We start from the raw sequence: 9,864 nt of genomic DNA, 5'->3' as shown, positions 1-9,864 counted from the left end.
CTTTTCAAAGTTTGAATTATTTGATGATTAAAAGCATTCATTCTACGTTCAGCATTCAAACTCAAGTGTATCCGATAGAGACAGAGCGTATTTAGGCCACGCCCACACCGGGGGGGGAAACAATCCAATGCTCTCCATTGACTTTGCATTGCGGGAGGCTGCCTCATTGTCATTTCGGACTTATAACAAAAAACAGAACAATGTATAAAAGCTGATATGTGACAAGGTGTACAGCAAACAAGCTAAAAAACACAGAAATAAGTTTTTATAAGCTGTCGACCCAAAAAAACGAGCGTTTAAGAAGATAAAAGTGGATACAGGCAATACGAAGTGACGCTTCAGCAGGAAGAATGGGTAAATTTTGGGATCCTGACACTCAGTATGTCTCAGTATGTGTATGTGTGCAGTAAACATTTTGTCACTGTTAAGTCAAATCTCCAAATGTCCTTTTTATAAATGATATTTCCTGTCGTTGATTACATTCCCCTCTAGTCGCCGTAGTTATCACTGTAATATGACCTGTAGCGCTCTGTCTCAGTGGCCTGAATCCACTTTTTTGTCCTTAAACGCTCGTTTTTTGGGTCAACAGCTTATAAAAACGTCTGGGTTTTAATATGGGCCGTTAAATTTCCACAAGACTAATTATAGCTGGAGACGCCACAGAGACATCAGAGCCAGCGGCAGACGGCAGAAGGACTAGCCGAGGAAAGTCTACTCTCGCCGGCTAAACAAGCGCTGACCGCCGCTGACTCACTGGAGCTCACAACTCCGAAAACACCAGATAAAATGTTTAAATAGGCACTCTTCTTATAAATAAACCACAGATTTGAGCTTTAAACAACGACATTATCGACTGAAAAAGTCTTAAAACTACGTTTTGTCACACATTAACAGTAGATTTTAACACAAAAAGACGTGTAAACACAGCCCATGTCAGCCATTTCTCAACGAGATGAACATGTGAAGAGAGTAAACTCCAAATGTTCAAGCATCCAACTTTGCACGAATAGCGCGATTTATTCACGCCACATAAGTTCTTCATAAGTGAGGCTGAAACGCGGGCTAGTGAGAGATTGCCTGTTTGTCACGATGACGTCTAAAGTCCCCGCCAAAGGATGTAGTCCCTTTTAGCAACTTGTTAGCAACCATAGTTTTTAAGACACAATAAAGTTTAAAAAAATCACAAGCAGGTTTTAACTAATGTGTTTTATGTCATAGATCAAAACGTGAAAATATTTAGAGGCTTTGTTAACCACAGACCTTATTTCAGGCGATTTAGCAAAAACCGATTAAAAAAACCCATAGACTTAGGGCGAGGGAACCGGTAGGGCTAAAATGCTAACTCACTTCCGCGTTTTTGCCTACAAAGTGACGTCATTACTTCGGCACTCTATTGCGTCCCGCAGTACTACAAGCCACGCCCCTTCCAGTTACGACCCTAACTTCAAGTAACGCCCCTACAACGAAAACAGCCAATTAGGGAACAGCTAATCTCGTCATTTGAACCGCTCTTCTTCTACTTCATTTTCCTCGCTTTTTTTTCCTTCTCACTTTCACCACCTAACGATAAGGCGGTATGATTGAAAACACTTGAATCAGAATCACACTGCTTATAATTTATCTTGCTACATTATTACTACTGTCTTACCTTAGTCGGTACCATCATATGTCGGCGTGATGTATTTCAATTTTCAAGCAGGAGATGGATGAAATATTCTGAATTGTGACGCCGCTTGGGACAATAACCACATCTTGTTCAATGATGACATCACTGACATGGTTTTCTCCATAATTTATTAACTTTACAGCTATTGAACTGAACTGGGTAGAAACACTTAACTGACTTAAGCTGAACAATGACATTGTCTTTTTAAAAGCTGTTTTACAGCAGAATTGAATTTTGTTTGCATTCTTTAATAACTTAATAAGGTGACTTGACTATAAAATTCAACAAAACTATGTATTTAACCTGCCATATGCAACAATAGATGAAAATCGATTAAGAAAACTTTCCTTCCTTCTAAAAGAACATGTCTGAAGCAATAACATGCTTACAACTTAAACTAAGCTTATATTAAATAAAATTAAGCTACTTTTGAGCAAGTATTTATGAATGTATTTGTCAACGTGCAGATGCACACACTCATACAACATGTCTCTTTTTTAAAAACATAAAACATATCAACAGTTAGCCAAAAAAGTTGAAAAGGTACAAGCATATAAAAGTAAAGGTAAGTATATAAAAGTAGTAACAGTAGAAGTAAAAGGTATTCCATTTAATTTTTATTCAAAATCAAGTATTTCATATTTGTTATCAAAAGTCACAGCCAGTGGCGCCTCCAGAAATTTTTCATAGGGGTGGCCAGATGGGGCCACTTAAAATCTTGGGGTGGCACACCAAAACTAGAAACCATAATTTCAGAATTTTATTCTACTGGTGTAGTAAACCGGCCTGTAGAAAACTATCAGAAAGACTTAAGGAAACTCCTACTAATATACTTTGGTTTATTGTGTTATATTTAATGTTACTAATTATATAATGTGCATAGACTAATAACAGTACAGTTAACATTTTGAGTTGCACAACAATTCTGTTTTATTTTTCAATTATATTTGGCATAAGGTGTACATTTATTGCAAACAAAACAGTTACTGGGGAAAAGCAGATACTGGCAGATACAAATAAAAGCAAGGACAGAAACAATCACATATTTGCTTTATGTAACAGGACTTTCCCAACAGGGATCAATAGCCTGATTCTGATTACCAGGCTATACAGTATGTGTAAGAAACATTTATATCTTTGCTTAATTTAAAACCAAAAATAATTATTACTGTTACAAAAAGAACTTCCCAACAGGGATCAATAGTCTCTGATTCTGATTACCAGGCTTCAGAATAGCTTTATTCGCCTGTTGCTATGTTTTTTGGCAAACACATCCACAAAGTCATCAAGATTTATGGCCCTAGCCCTTCTTGATTCTACACTCAGCACACCCAAATTGCTTAAAAGCTCATCAGTCATAATACCTCTCAAGGCAGTTTTGATTAACTTTAGCTTAGAAAAACTGCTCTCACAGGATTCAGTGCTCACGGGTAGTGCAAGTGCAATTTTGCACAGTTTAAACATTTGGTGGAAGACCTCCTTAAATGGCTCCAGAAGACAGTGAGCTCTATTAATGTCTTTGGTGTTTCCTGACCACTACTTTGCTTCCTCTCAAGAATGCGCTTAAGCTGAGGGATCTCATATTGTAGATCCTCAGTACTGCAGTTGTATTGTGAGGCAAATGGAAACACTACATCTTTCTCACAAAATATGGCACTGCACGGATTCAAGGCCTGTATCCCTTTCATTATGACACAATTTTCTTTAGAAAATCTTCTCTTCACCTCAGAGAGAAGCACATCAATAACTGGAATGAATGAACCTGTCCGAAAGGACTCTTTCTCTGTTCTCTCTTGTCTTTGAACTATTGGAGTGAACAAGTAATGCCCTTCAAGCAAAGAGCTTGGTCTGACCTGACGACCTGAAGGTGTGGCACTGATGTTGCATTGCTCAGTAAGAGTTAAAGTATTGTCCCAGATGTCATTAAAGAGAGAGCCCTCTCTGTAACTCTCCAATGTGTCAACAAGAGAGTCAACAAGTGTGACAGCTGTGCCCAAATCAAGTTGTGGGGACTGTAAAATATCTGACAGATATTTTATCTCACCAAGAACACTGGAGGAATGTTACAAGGAGGTTAACAAACTTGAGATCTATTTGGGCTAATAAACCTCTTGCCTCTACAGCTCTGTCACCATTTTGCTCTTCTGATATTTCTTTTAGTAGATGTATGATGGCTGGCAGTCTGTCTCTCACTGTCTTGCAAGCATTATACCTACATGCCCACCGTGTCTCTATCAGTCTTTGTAACTCTATTGGGGCCCCCTGAAACATCTCACTCTGTACCTCAAGCCATCTTTGGTGCACATATGACCCTGACACAAAAACATACAGTTTCTGCAAAAGAGAAAAGAAGCAATTAGCTTCAGGGATGCATTTCACACTGTCAACTAATACTAAATTTAAACAATGTGCATTGCAGTGCACATAAAAAGCTAATGGGGCCTCTGATTTTATGCGTGCTTGCACACCTGTGTGTTTTCCGCTCATGACTGAGGCTCCGTCATATGCTTGCCCTACAAGGTGGTTTTTGTAGTGAAGACCATGCTTCTGCAAAATTTGAATTATTTTTTGTGAAAGTGCTGCAGCATCAAGGCGCTGTGCTGCCTCAAAGGCAAGGAAGCTCTCACATACTGACCCATTGTAATAGTATCTTATTACAAAGGACATCTGTTCTTTTTTGCTTAGGTCTTTAGTCTCATCAACCAAAATGCTGAAAGCCTCACTTTGGGAAACTTCACTAGTTACTGAAGTGCAGACCATTTCAGATAGACAATCAATTATTTCATTTTGTGTGTCATGCCCAAGATATGTTGCATTTCTTTGACTTGTCATTTTTCTTTTGACTGTGGGATTGTGTTTGGCTAGCAGTTCCATAATAGCGAGAAAGTTTCCTTTATTCTCACCTTCTGATTCTTTATGTGCTCTCTGTGCTATGTTCTGTGTAGCTGTGAGAAGCAGGGTTTCTCCAACAACTTTAATGTACTCCCTATTTTCCTTCACTAATTTATTGTATTCCGCATTTAAGGAGGCTGAGAGAGAGGATGTGCTTGCAGTGGATTTTTCATACTCTGCCCATGCTAACATTGCATTAGTATGTGCTTCAGATTTGGCATGACCTAAAAGTCCCCCATCTTTGAAGGTTGCCTTTTTCCAATGTTTGAACCCCTCTTCAGATGTAAATACTGAATCACCTGAGGAGGGGAGACTGAAGTGCCGGCAGGCATAACAGTAGGCAGAGTCTTTACTCTGAGAGTATTCCAGCCATTTATGTGTGTTGTACCAGTCTTTAGAGAAGCATCGTCTTCTGTCTCCTTGATAAGTACGAGGGAAAATTTTCAGATGTGACTGCTTGGGCTGCTCTGCTCTTGACTGGGAGATAACTCTTGAAACAAGAGGCAATCAGTTATTCTGATATTAAAATAATAATGATGATGATAATAATAATAATAATAAGCCCCTCTCGTGATTATCATTCATAGCTGTAATAATGACCTATAGGCATTTCTATTCTGACTAATAAAACTCAACTACTAATAAACATGAATCAAAACGCTTTAAGTGATTTTGTCATGATTTGTATTTTAATGGAAACACACTAAACAAAACATACATTTTTCCAGATGATGTTACTATTTAGGCTAGCCATCAATTTCATTATTAGGGCCACGTGATCGTTACTTCACCTGTTGGTCCAGGAACACGTCTAACACCTGCTTTTGCCGTGTCCTGCCACGCTTCTGTGACCAATGGTGCTGACTGTCCCTGGGCTGCTGCTGTCTGTTTTTCCTCGTCATTGTGTTCTGTCACTAATGCTGGCTGTGTATCCTTGTCATGCTGCTCTGTCTGTTCCTCTCCTCCATCCACCTCCTCCTCCTCCTCCTCCTCATCCTCACTATTACTAAGCCTCTCTTGCTCCCCTGCCATCTCTTTCACTCCTCCTTCTGTACTTTTCTTCTTAAAATAAGAAGAGATGTCTGTGGACTTTCTCTTCATTGTCTGAAAATTGACATAACATGCACCAGCTAACGACGTTAGCTAGGTAACGTTAACTCTTGTCAAAACGTGTCAAAGACACATCAAAAAGCTGCTGTAACAGTATACTGTAACCATTTGGCACTTAAAAAGCACATCACGACACATAATTCCCCGTCTTCTTTTACTAAAGAATATTTTTTTACTTATTTACTTACCGGTAGTCTTCTTCGTCTTCTAACTTTTTTTGAAACTGTTGACTGACGGGCACACGCTGACCTGTACTATTGCTGTCTGAGCGCGCAACAGCGGCATCGGGGGAGGGGCAGGCTGTGTGTGATCGAAGGTCTAGAGCGGCTTGCCTGCCTGGCTGTGCATTAGGGATGAAATGCATAACTGATGCTACTAAAATTTATACTGGCCAGTGGGGTGGCCAGGAGTCGGCCAGGGGCGGCCACCCCTGGCCACCCCCTGGTGGCGCCACTGGATGCATGTTGCAGATATAATGGAAGATCCAGAGGTTCTGGGTGAAGTCAAAGCTGGTGGTTTGGTGGTTTAGGGTTAGGAATACACGTGGCAGATACTGTTGAGATGTTGTGGGACGATTGAAAGTTAGTTGGTACTCGTTCTGTAGATGGAATGTGGACTGTGGCTGATGCACACTTCTGCACATGGTTAATAAATAATTTTTTTCTGATTATAATTCGAGGGAGGTTGAAGCAGTGATAGTGTCCACTTCCTGCACATCCCAGGTGGCATTTATACATTTTATACCCTGTGAAAAGAAAGAAAAAATGACAGAGAGACAACATGATTTTGTGCGTGTGACGTGTGTTTTGATAACATTTGATAACATTTCACAAAACATACCTTCATGCTTGACTTCTCATGAGTCTGTACCATAGACCGTAAAAAAATATGGACGACGCGACTTCATTGACTTCCGCTGACCATAGTTGAAGCTTTCGTAGGCCTGCTCACGGCGCTGACATCTTGGGACCGAGTCTGCGCAGTAGCGATCTCGGGACCGTAGTTGCGCAGTAGAGAACAGGAAGTAGAGGCGCGATTATCAAAAGCCCGCCCACACTCTCACAGATGAAGAACAATTAATTATGTTGGTGTGAAATATACAGTTATAGAAATGTAGAAATTAAAGCTAAAGCTCCAATCTCCTCCCTAAAATCCCGTAAAAAAGTCCGTTAGTGCCTCAGTGACAACTTCACTCAGAGAAGCCGTCAATCATGACGTCACACCCCCCGTTTTTTATAGCATCAAAAAACTAACTAAAACTAAGCTTATTTAAAAAACAAACACTTGAAATGAAATTATCGTAATAAAAACTGCCTACAATGACAGAAACCATCTTTAGGAAACAATTATTTGAAGTGTAATTGAATTGTTTAGTGTCTCGCTCTCCATTCAAATACATGGAGAGGCGGGGTTTAGGAGCTATACTGGGACCGGCCACCGGGGGGCGATCGAGGCTCGGAAGCTTCAGTTTCTCACAGGAGCGCTGCAGGCTTGGTCTGTACATGTGCCACCACAGAGTGCCGAAGTTATGACGTCACTTTGTAGGCCAACCCGGAAGTTAGCGGCGCATGGGTTCCCTCGATCGAAAAGCCATGCATTTTCCCCATAGACTTTTGGAAAATCGCAAAAAATAAGATCTGTGTTCAACAAAGAGTTATGACCCTTACACGTTTTGTCTATCAAGATAATCTTTACAAATTAATCCAAAATGTATAAATTTTGAAGCTTAAATAAAGCCGTCAGATATAAAATGCTAACGGTAGGCTATAAACGGACTACAGCACACCATGGTTGCGGATCAACGTCATCATCAAGCTTCCTCAAACTTTATTTAAAAAACACACGCTCGCTCATTATGATCTGCGCTGTGTATGAACACTTATCCACTTTTTCATGAGAAATATTGCCCATTCGTTTTTTCCAAAAATGTTAGAAACTAATTTTGTTTATGCGTGCCTCTCTGAGATTTATCTTTTGTTAATGTTTTTTCAGACAATATGATTATCACTGTGATAACATTAAATGACATGAAACACAACCCAGTCTCTATTTGTTAAGTGCAAGTTTATGTATGATCAATAATACAAAACGTATAATAAGCTACACATGAAATAAAGCAAACAATTCAGTCAAACATTCAATGTCAGTGCTAGTCGGCTAACTTACAACGGTAACGTACAGTTATAGCCTAAAAATAAACAAGTAATGAAACTTCGCTTTGCCCTCAGCCTAAACGATTTGCCAGGGAACAAATTATAGATCCATGAGAGCAAATATGGGCCGTTAAATCTCCACAAGACGAATTATAGCTGGAGACGCCACAGAGACATCAGAGCCAGCGGCAGAGGGCAGAAGGACTGGCCGAGGAAAGTCTACTCTCGCCGGGTAAACAAGCACGGAGCGCCGCGGACCCACTGGAGCTCACAACTCCGAAAACACCAGATAAAATGTTAAAATAGGCACTCTTCTTATAAATAAACCACAGATTTGAGCTTTAAACAACTACATTATCAACTGAAAAAGTCTTAAAACTACGTTTTGTCACACATTAACAGTAGATTTTAACACAAAAAGACGTGTAAACACAGCCCATGTCAGCCATTTCTCAACAAGACGAACATGTGAAGAGAGTAAACTCCAAATGTTCAAGCATCCAACTTTGCGCGAATAGCGCGATTTATTCACGCCACATAAGTTCTTCATTCGGCTGAAACGCGGGCTAGTGAGAGATTGCCTGTTTGTCACGATGACGTCTAAAGTCCCCGCCAAAGGATGTAGTCCCTTTTAGCAACTTGTTAGCAACCACCGTTTTTAAGACACAATAAAGTTTAAAAAAATCACAAGCAGGTTTTAACTAATGTGTTTTATGTCATAGATCAAAACGTGAAAATATTTAGAGGCTTTGTTAACCACAGACCTTATTTCAGGCGATTTAGCAAAAACCCATTAAAAAAAACCCATAGACTTTAGGGCAAGGGAACCGGAAGGGCTAAAATGCTAACTCACTTCCGCGTTTTGGCCTACAAAGTGACGTCATAACTTCGGCACTCTATAGCAGGATACCCTCCAGTCTTTTTACAAAACTGGCATTTGTACTCATTTTCAGCAAACGAAATAGGTCCTGGATAACTTCCCTCATTCAAAACCGTAACATGAAGCTAGAAGTAAATAAAATACTTTTAAATTTACTGGAACTCATTAAAGACACACATCACTTTAAATGTTCACAACCAAAAGGTAAACATTAAACATTTAATTTATATAAAAGTATGTGTGAAGATTTTATAAGACATGTCTGGACACAAACAGAGAAAACTAAAAACAGGAAAATACAAAACCACAAGTGATGTCCGAAGTGGATATATGAGTTTGTTGACCCTACAAATGTGATTAATCATTCAAAAATTTGAGGGAAATATTTTATATACACTACCAGTCACAAGTTTGGAAACTGTACTATTTGATTGTTTTTGAAAAAAGTCTCTTCTGCTCACCAAGGCAACATTTATTTGATCCTAAATACAGCAAAAACAGTATTATTGTGAAATATTTTTACAATTTAACTTTTTTTTATTTGAATACATTTTAAAAATGCAATTTATTTCTGTGATTCAAAGCTGCATTTTCAGCATCATTACTCCAGTCTTCAGTGTCACATGATCTTTCAGAAATCATTCTGATATGATGATTTGCTGCTCAAGAAACATTTATGATTTTTTTCAATGTTGAAAACAGTTGTGTAAAACATTTTTTTTCAGGGTTATTTAATGAATAGAAAGTTCAAATGAACAGTATTTATCTGAAACATAAAGCTTCTGCAACATTAATGTCTATACTGTCACTTGGTCAATTGAATGCATCCTTGCTAAATGAATGTATTCATTTCCTTAAGTTCTTTCCCAAAAAATACATAAATACTATCATATATTTGTTGTCCCTTTACAGAGCTGCACATTACGTTTACAATAATCTATAAATCTTGTAATTTTATATTATTTGTGTAGACCCATATAATTATTTACATTCAATATAAATATGAATTAAAAATGAAATATAAATTGTTTTTCATAAATGTATTTAATAAGAACACAAAGTAATTTGTACCTTTTCATTAACATGTTTAGATTTATAAAAGTAGTCCAAAGATTTTTTTTCAAGAATTATTTTTGTAATTGTCATTTTTTTTAAACATTCCA

The sequence above is a fragment of the Gobio gobio genome (assembly GCF_949357685.1).
Source record: "Gobio gobio genome assembly, chromosome: 2".
NCBI classification, from domain to species: domain Eukaryota; kingdom Metazoa; phylum Chordata; class Actinopteri; order Cypriniformes; family Gobionidae; genus Gobio; species Gobio gobio.
The sequence above is the reverse complement of the archived record's forward strand: the minus strand, read 5'-3'. Positions refer to the sequence as shown.